The following is an 8,554-nucleotide window of genomic DNA, read 5'->3' as shown; positions in this document are numbered from 1 at the left end:
AATCAGAAAGTACTTTGAACAAAGGAAATTCAAGAAACTTATGGGATGATGTCAAAACATCTTATGAAGAAAGAATATAGGGGTAAATGTGTGTATTTACCAAAATTAAACATACACACACACACACACACACACACACACACACACACACACACACACACACACACACATGCACACACAAAAAACAACCTAACATGACGGCATAAGGAAATAGAAAAAGAAGAAAGAAGTTTAATAAACTTTAACAAACTGAAGAAACCATTACTGAAGGAGAGCAGCATCCAGAAGAAAGTTTGACACCTGATGGAAAGGGAAAAAAAAAAAGAAAAAAGAAAAGAAAACTAAACTAAAAGATGCCTCTACAAAATTATGCCAGCAAATCTAAGAACAATTGAAAAGGATAAATTCCAAGACACATATCAACTCCCATGTTTAGGTCAGAAACCCTACAATATCTGAGCTTTTAATTACTGACTAAATCGTTTGAAGGAGTAATCAAACTCCTGCCAACACACAGAAGGCCACATCCAAATCATTTTCCTAGTCAACACTTGCATAAATTTAATAAAGGCAAAGGCATTTCTTCGCATTGATTCTAGAAATGGAGTTGGCGGGTAAAATCTACTTTTCAAATATACAGACCCAATTAAGATAAGGTCATTAAAGGGAAAAAATTCCATGCCTTTTTTAATAAGTAAAGATAATAAAAATATAATTCCTTTCTTTACGTGTCTTCATCTGCATTTGAAAGGGCCTGACTGTATTTCCTTTTATATTTTTGTTCTTTTGAGGAAACCAGCCTATGATCCATCATCTGTTTATGACAAATAATTCACTAAAGCTTTAGTTCCATATATGGTTTAGTGTTCATCCTAACATATGCCACAACTCCTGGATACCCATTAGCCAGTGCCCTCATTCCCTGAATTTTTCTCTTTTCTGTAACCCTCAGCTTGGTTCTTCAGAGTCCAGAGACACTCCTGGTTTGTCTCCTTCTCTGACTTCATTCCCTTCAATTTTCCCTTCCTTCTACTAAGGGTCATGATATTTTTCCTGGGGCACATAGGATGGGAGCCATGAGAAATTCCCCTTTGTCTGCTTGCCTTTTTTTATTTCTAAACACCCAGTCCTGTGAAACTCAAGTCCATGCAAGTACCAGGGGTTCATCCTCCCTGATGGCTGAGGGATACTCTGTTGTCAATACAAACCACACCTTCTTTATCTAATAGTTTTTGCAAGTACATTACAGCTCAATCCACAGTTCTGCTCGAGTTGGCATTACAGTTCACAGATATAGGCCATTCCTTTACCTCTGATTTAAGAGAATTGGTCAACATGGCTATACCTATTATCACAGCAGGTCGTGTTAACTAATGATAACAAGGAGTACTGTTTAGGGCTCTTCCTTCAGCGTTAGCTCTCATGCAGAATGTCACGCTCCTTGAAGCCTTTCCAAATTTCTTTAAGGGAAAAGTAGGTAGACAGAGCCATAATCCCTTATGACTAGTGTTTTCCAACACTATGAGATGAAAACAAAGATAGCACAAAACATCGATGTCCTAACATTTTTCCTTGAAAACGTACTTTCCGTTTCTATGTCATAACTGACCCCTAGGGAAAAGACACTGAGAAAGGACTCTCTCACACACAGGATGACAAACCTCACAGAGAGCTGATGATACCCAAGAGGCCTTACTGTTTCTTGAGATCTCTAGAAATTTCAGTATAAATAGTAAAACCTTGCCTTCTATGGAGAAATGCTGGTCTAAAGGATGGTATTCCAAACGTTGTTTTCTTTTCTCTTTGTCTAGAAATGGAAGTGGGACATTAACACAAAAGAAAACCTGAGTACTTGATCAGGCTACGGGGTCTTTTTCTGTGTTTTCTGGTGCTTCCTACCTAAAGCCATAGGACAAAAAGGACATGAGAGTGGGACTGCTGCCTTAGTGAAGCCAGCTTTTGTGATGTCACAAAGATTTGAGTTCCTAACAACTACTCCTTCCCAAACCACGCCTTATGTACACTTAGCGGTAGTAGTCATGGGTGGGCCAAGAAGATCCCAAGCCCTCCCAAACTTCTGAGGCTGCCTGTAGTGAGTTGGTGTTAATTTCTCCATGGCCAAATTTGTAGTCTTTTATTGTGACAGTCAGCACCTGCCATCTGCATTCCGGAGAAAGGCATGAATCCACAATTCCACCTTACCCACCACGAAAGTCCAAGAAAGAAGCAGGTCTCCAACAAAGACTCAGGGGAGGAAATCCATGTCCCTCACATGTGTTTGATATTCCCACCCAATCAGGGTGCTTCTGACTAGGGAAAGGCCACCCAAGTAAAGCTGAAAGGAAATACCCACAACCATGACAAAGACCTGTCTGTAGTCTTCAACAGTGAGGACACGAGTAAATCTAGTGTCTCCAGAAATCATGAAAAATAGGCCACCCAATTTTCAAAAGTAAACAAGTCCCAAAGGCATACTCTACACCCTAGAACCTGAGGCCCAAGACTGACTCATTTACTTGGAGTCCACAGGAACAAGCGCGGAACATGTTGCAAGAGACCTAATAGCACAAGTGAAGTGATCTGAATGACACTCTTGTCGGTTCAAGATGAAAATGTGTATCTCCAAAAGGACATGTTGAAGGGGATTCGAATGTCAAGGAATTTTGAGCATTCCCACAGGGTGGTTCAGCTACCCTCTGCGGAACTGAATTGAGATACAGCAGCAGAAGCCTGCCTTAACTATCTCATGACCATACCGTACATGGTTTCATATAATAACCCAACAGTGCCTCTTGCAGAAGATGGGCATGTTCTAATGGAGCCAGGAGAGTGAAAACCAAGTGCCATTACAGCTGGACAGACAGCAGATGCTACAGATTGGTGAGAAAATATAGGAAGACAAAGAATAGGAGAATGAACAATGGAGCTCAGAGCAACGGTCTAGCATTTTATCATGGTAAGAGGTGCAGCATTCCACAGAGATATAGGTCCAAATTAAATAAACCGTCCTCTGGCACCAGTAAATCCTTGTAAACTGTTTTTGTTTTTGTTTTTGTTTTTGTTTTTTTAGTCAAAGGATACACATGCACGTACTTGAGAGATAGGCAGAAGTTTACAATGAGTGGGTGGAGCTGGGGAGGGGAAACAGACTTGCACCTGAGCAGGGAAGCTGAGACCAAAGTTGACGCCATGGCCCTGGGACCATGAGTTGAGCTGAATTCCGCCTCTGAACTAATGGAGGATCATATCGAGGATCATATCATTGTCCTCTTAATACCTCAGAGTTCTAGACAAGAACTACTGCTCTGTCATTGTTCAGAAATGCAGGGGATACAGATTTGGGCTTGGGCTGGTGTTGCTTGCTCTATCAGACCTGCTCCAAGAGCTGGTAGAGCTTGTCGTCTTGAAGTCACTGACTTGGTTATGAAAACACCACTCTCCCTTGCATATTTGGGTAAAGATAATTCATCCACTACCAGCTTTTGCAGGGGAAATGACACTATGTCCTGTGGTGCTCCTTCTGTTGATGGTGATGGGTGCCCTCTCTGCCTCTGAATCTGGATCTCTGTTTCTGATCCCAGATGAGAGACATTTTTAGCTCTGATTTCTCAAAGACGTGTTTGGCCTTTATACTCTCACTCCTAGATCTCCTAGAGTAGGCACCTCTTTCCATTCCTTGGATTCAATGACTTACCTAAGTTCATTATTATGGCCCATCATTCTTTCTTCTCTGTTTGGCTTTGCTTCCTTATTTTCTAGTCTTTTACTTTTAAGTCACTAATTTGATCATCATCTTCTGCAGGCTTCCTCGACGTTGCATTGAGTCTGCTACCAATCTTTTCATCAGGGACCCTATATTTATTTTCTTTTTTTATCACATTTGTCTCTGTGGTTAGAGACTTTCTGATATCTTCTGTGTTTTTCTGATGTACAGTGAGTATCCTCGCTGCTGCTTTAAATCCACCATCGGGTATGTAACATTAAAGGTTTCACTTCGATTGCTTTGCCTTAATCATTTCTTATTCATTTTTCTTTGATTTCAATTGATTATTCCATCTTACCATTGGATCTAGGTCTCTTTCTTTTTCCCTTTATTCTCAAAGCACATTCTGTTTTATTCCCTGAGGGTAATGTCTTTAGGCAGAAGAGATATTGGAGTGCCCAAGGGCTGGCTCTTGAGGGAGTCTCTGGTGTGTGTGGCATGCATGTCCTCTGCTGTTGAGTTGTGGCTGTCCCCTGACCTTAACGCCATCAACTTCAGAGGCTGTCCTTGACTGCCTTTTGGTGTGTTTGGTGTTTTTGCTCCTCTATCCTGTGCCTTTATTTTGCATTGACTCACATCCCTCTGAAACACCAATCACCCACGACTCCCTAAAGCATTTCTCCAATTTTCTGCTATAGTATCTATGACTTCCTTTCTCTTTTGATGTGGAGATTGAATTGTAGGTTTCAGGTCAATTTCCACCCAGTTGCAGTTGTTGTGGTAATATTCCAGTTGTGTTTATGGCTGATGACAAGCCTGGAGTTCCCAGACATTACTACAGGCACCACAGACTCTTACACAGCCATAAAAGAGAATGAATTCTTGCCACTTGTCTCATGTGGCTGTGTTGGGAAGAGCATTGGGTTACGTCATATCTCTCAGTCTCAGAAAGACAAATAACTTGTAGTTTCACTCTCTCATGGTAGTAAAGGAACATGTGAAAAAGCAGGGAAAAAGGGACAAACAATACGACTCTAACCAGAACCACAAAATTTTGTGTTTCTTTGAAGGCAGGTTAGTGGGAATATGTGTTTATAAAAGAGGACTAAATGGGACATTCTTTGCAGGAAATATGGCTGAAAGTGATAGAATGTGAATTTCGAAGGCCTATCAAATTGAATTGCTATCCATAAAAGGTTGATTTCTCAGAAGCATTCCAGGGTGCACCTTGACTGCACCATGTTCAATACATCCAGCTACATCTGTTCAGTCATCTCTCATCAAAATGAATAGGAGAATTGCCCAACAAAAGAAAAATACAGAGGACGGGCCTTCTGCAACAGAGCTAATGGCTACCAAAATAGGTAATATGTCGGAAGGAGAATTCAGGCTCACAATTATCCAGGCAATAGCTAGGTTGCAGAAAGCCATGGATGACCAAATGTAATTGAATAGGAAAGACCTGAAAGATACCAGGGATAAGGTTCACAATGCTCTCAATGAGTTCCAATCTAATGTAAATTCTCTAAATGCTAGGTAACTGAGACAGAAGATAGAATTAGTGATCTTGAGGACAAATAGATAGAGAGAAAGGATCAGGAGGAAGCCTGACACAAACAGCTTAGAAGACATCAAAACAGAATCAGGTAGGTAAATGATACCATGAAAAATTCCAACTCCATAATTATAGGAATATATAAAGGGGAGGAGAAAGAAAGAAGTCTAGAAGATATAGTAGAACAAGTTATTCATGACAAGTTTCCCAATATCACGATTGGAACCAGCATTCATGTACTAAAGACAGAAGGGTCTCTCCCCAAGATTATAGATTCCAAAAAAAAAAAAAAAAAGTCAAGAAACCTGAGAGTAAAACTGAGAAACAATGAATATAGATACAATCTCTTGAAGCAGCTAGGACATAGAGGCTCTTTACGTACAGAGGAAAGCCCATCCGGATCTCATCAGACTTGTCCACAGAGACATGGCAAGCCAGAAAGGGCGCTTAATGAAAGGAACACTTTATCTAGCAAAAATACTTTACCCAGCAAGACATACATTCAAAATGGTTGGAGAGATAAATAGTTCCCAAGACCGGCAAGGCAAAAACACTATGCAATCACCAAGTTGATACTGCAGGAAATATTAAGGAAGGTTCAAGAAAAGAGGAAAAATCCTAAGAATAGCCTTGAACAGAAAAATAGAGACAATCTACAGAAAGAAAGACTTCAAGGGTCACACTATGTCAATAAAAAACCTATCTATCAATAATCACTCTCCATATGAATGGCCTCAATGCACCCATAAAATGACACAGGGTTGAAGAATGGATAAAACGGCAAGACCCATCCACATCTTGCCTACAAGAGACCCATTTTGAACTTAAGGATACAACCAGAATGAAAGTGAAGGGATGGAGAAGCATTTTTCATGAAAATTGGCCCCCAAATGGTCGGGGTAACAACTCTCATATGAGATAAATTAGATTTTAAACTAAAGACTGTCGTCAGAGATACAGAAGGACACTACATAATTCTTAAAGGAACTCTACACCTAGATGATCTAACAATGGCAAATATCTATGACCCCAAAATGGGAGCAGCCAATTACATACGAAAACTATTAGTCTAGATAAAGAGTTATATTGATATGAATACATTAATAGTAGGAGATCTTTTTTTTTAATTTTAAAAGATTTATTTATTTGACAGACAGAGTTCACAAGTAGGCAGAGAGAGAGAGGGAGAAAGCAGGCTCCCTGCTGAGCAGAGAGACCAATGAGGGACTCGATCCCGGACCCTGGGATCATGACCGGAGCCAAAGGCAGACGCTTTAACCCACTGAGCAACCAAGGTGCCCTAATAAAAGAAGATTTTAACACGCCTCTTTCAAAATTTCAAGCAGAAAATAAACAAATAAATAAATATAATATATATATATATTATATCCTCCAGCTCTTTTCAAAGAGCTGGTCAAATAATCCGAAAATTTGTATGGAATCAGAAGAGACCCAGAGTCACTAAGTAAATCTTATAAAACAAACATTTAACTGGGGGCATCACGTTATGTGATTTCAAGCTTTACCACAAAGCTGTGATTACCAAGACAGCATGGACGTGACATAAAAACAGAGAGATATACCAGTGGAACAGAGTGTAGAGCCCAGATATTGACCCTCAACTCTAGGGTCAAATAATCTTCGACAATACAGGAAAAAATATACAGTGGAAAGAAGTAAGTCTCTTCAATAAATGGTGCTGGGAAAACTGGGCAGCTATATGTAGAAGAATGAAACTCAACCATTTTCTTACACTGTGCATAAAGATAAACTCAAAATGGATAAAAGACCTCAATGTGAGACAGGAATCCATCAGAATCCTAGAGGAGAACATAGGCAATAATCTTTTCGATATCAGCCACAGCAACTTATTTCAAGATATGTCTCCAAAGGCAAAGGAAACAAAAGTGAAAATAAATTTTGGGGGCTTCAGCAAAATCAAAAGCCTTTGCACAGCAAAGGAAACAGTCAACAAACAAAGAGGTAACCCATGGAATGTGAGAAGATATATTTAAATGACAGTATAGACAAAAGGTTACATCCAAGGTCTATAAAGAACTCCTCAAGCTCAACACAGACAAAACAGAAAACCATATCAAAAAATGGCCAGAATGCATGAACAGACACTTCTCCATTGAAGAAATACAAATGACTATCAGACACATGAAAAAAATGTTCATCATTCCTAGCCACTAGGAAGATTCAAATGACCACCACATTGAGATACCACCTTACACCAGTTGAATGGCCAAAATTAGCAAGACAGGAAACAACATGTGTTGGAGGGGATGTGGAGAAAGGGGAACCCTCTCACACTGTTGGTGGGAATGCAAGTTGGTGCAGCCTCTGGAGAACAGTGTGTAGATTCCTCAAGAAATGAAAAATAGTACTTCCCTATGACCCTGTCATTGCACTACTGGGTATTTACACCAATGATACAGATGTAGCGAAAAGAAGAGCCATCTGTACCCCAATGTTTATAGACGCAATGGCCACAGTTGCAAACTGTGGAAAGAAGCAAGATGCCCTTCAACAGAAGAATGGATAAGGAAGATGTGGTCCATGTATAATATGTAGTATTATGACTCCATCAAAAAGGATAAATACCCAAATTTTGTAGCAACATGGACGGGACTGAAAGTGATTATGCTGAGTGGAGTAAGTCAAGCAGAGAGACTCAATTATCATATGGTTTCCTTTATTTGTGGAGCATATCAAATACCATTGAGGACTTGGGGGTTATAGAGGAGAAGGGAGTTGTGGGAAATTGGAAGGAGAGGTGAACCATGAGAGACTACAAACTCTGAAAAAATTCTGAGGAGTTTGATGTAGTGAGGGGGGTGTAAGGTTGTGGGAACCAGGTGGTGGGTATTATAGAGGGCACGGATTGCATGGAGCACTGTGTGTAGTTCAAAAATAATAAATACTGTTATCTGAAAATAAATAAAAATATAAATTTAAAATTATGGGAAACAAACCAAAAAAAAACAAAACAAAACAAAACAAAACAAAGCCGCAACCCATGGAATGGGAGAAAATATTTGCAAATCTCAGTTCACACAAAAGGTTGATATCCAGGATCTATAAAGAAATTCTCAAACTCAACACTCACAAACAGACAATCATATAAAAAAATGGGCAGAAGATAGGAAAAGACACTTGTCCAATGGGCAATATTGACCACACCTTCTTTATCCATTAGTCTTTTCAAGGGAGTTGCAGCTCAATCCACAGTTCTACAGGAGGAGCCATTGCAGGCCATGGATATAAGCAGTTCCTTTTCCTCTGGCTAAAAG

The sequence above is a fragment of the Mustela nivalis genome (assembly GCF_964662115.1).
Source record: "Mustela nivalis genome assembly, chromosome: Y".
Lineage (NCBI taxonomy): Eukaryota > Metazoa > Chordata > Mammalia > Carnivora > Mustelidae > Mustela > Mustela nivalis.
The sequence above is the reverse complement of the archived record's forward strand: the minus strand, read 5'-3'. Positions refer to the sequence as shown.